Source organism: Pteropus vampyrus, unplaced genomic scaffold (assembly GCF_000151845.1).
Source record: "Pteropus vampyrus isolate Shadow unplaced genomic scaffold, Pvam_2.0 Scaffold1, whole genome shotgun sequence".
Classification (NCBI taxonomy): Eukaryota; Metazoa; Chordata; class Mammalia; order Chiroptera; family Pteropodidae; genus Pteropus; species Pteropus vampyrus.
In genome coordinates this window covers 26934699-26936251 of record NW_011888782.1, presented here as the reverse complement: position 1 = coordinate 26936251, position 1553 = coordinate 26934699, and the positions used below count along the sequence as shown (strand labels likewise).

At 35.9% G+C, this 1553-nt stretch overlaps 1 pseudogene; it reads left to right on the top strand.

Moving 5' to 3' along the window:
• Positions 1–1235: 1235 nt before the first annotated feature.
• Positions 1236–1351, top strand: LOC111736781 (annotated as a pseudogene).
• Positions 1352–1553: the final 202 nt, after the last annotated feature.

The window sequence follows — 1553 nt, the reverse complement described above, 5'->3', positions numbered from 1 at the left end:
CTCTAATAGGTACTAATGAACTTTGATCAATAGTAGAGTTGATAAAAATAGCCTTGTGTTCAATTGAGCAAGACAAATGTTCAGAACAACAAACATTTTTTCAACACATATTAGTGCCAGGCATTGTGCCAGGCCCTGGGAATCCACACATATGCAAAATCGTCCCTGCCTTCAAAGTTAATTTGAATATAATATAGTAAATTCTAAAATAAATATAAGCACAGGGCATCATATGTAAACACAAAAGATTTCTTCACCTGTCTTGGGCAATCAATGAAGGCTTCAGGAGGAGGTACAAAACAAGAACAGATTATTCTATTCTACTGTGGTAGAGACCGATGTCCTATTTTCATCATACCTTTCACCACAAATATGCTTCTGTCAGACTTTCTAACATAATTCTCAACATAGCTTCCTTGGAAGCTTTGTAACAGAGTTGTTAAAATGGAGGACCCTAGAGAAACCACCAGGCTGCAATGCAGAGGTGGAGATCTATGGGAAATTGATGTTAGACTGTGAACTTCTGCCGCAAAACAATTTGGAAGGTAATTACAAGGCAACAGCTCAAGGTAGAATGACCTTATAATTTATTGCCCAAACTAAGACACTTCTAAGGAGAGACACTATTAATAATTCCTATTGCACATAAGACATGAAACCGTAAAACCAGAAGAAAACATAAGAAGGAAATTCCTAGACTTCAGTCTTGGTGATGATTTTTTGGATTTGTTACAAAAACGAAGGCAACAAAAGCAAATAAACAAGTGGCACTAAAAATAAAAAGCTTCTGTACAGCAAAGGAAACCATTGAAAGTGAAAAGGTAACCTACTGAAAGGGAGAAAATATCTGTAAATCGTATATCTCATAAAGGGTTAATATGCAAAATATATAAAGAATTCATACAACTAAATAGCAAAAAATAAATAAATAAAATTTAAAAAATGGGCAGAGAATAGACATTTTTCCAAAGAAGACATACAGATGGCCAATCACTAGTTACATGAAAAGGTGCTCAATATCACTAATCATTAGGGAAATGCAAATCAAAACCATAATGAGATATTATCTCACACCTGTTAGAATGGTTATTATCCAAAAGACAAGAAATAACAAGTATTGGCCAGAATGTTTAAAAAAAAGGCGGGGGAACTGTTGGTGGGAATGTAAATTGGTGTAGCCACGACGAAAAACAATATGGAGGTTCCTCAAAAAATTGAAAATAGAACTACCAATGGTCTACGGCCGTGCCACCCTGAACAAGCCCAATGTCTGATCTCGGAAGCTAAGCAGGGTCGGGCCCGGTTAGTACTTGGATGGGAGACTACCTAGGAAGACCAGGTGCTGTAGGCATAAAAATAATAATTAAAAAAAAAATAGAACTACCATATGATCCAGCAATTCTACTTCTGGGTATTTACTCAAAGGAAACAAAAACACTAACTGCTCATTGCAGCTTTATTTACATTAGCCAAGACATGAAACAACATAAGTGTTCACTGATGGATGAATGGGTAAAGAAGCTATGGTAGAGACATATAATGGGCTATTATTC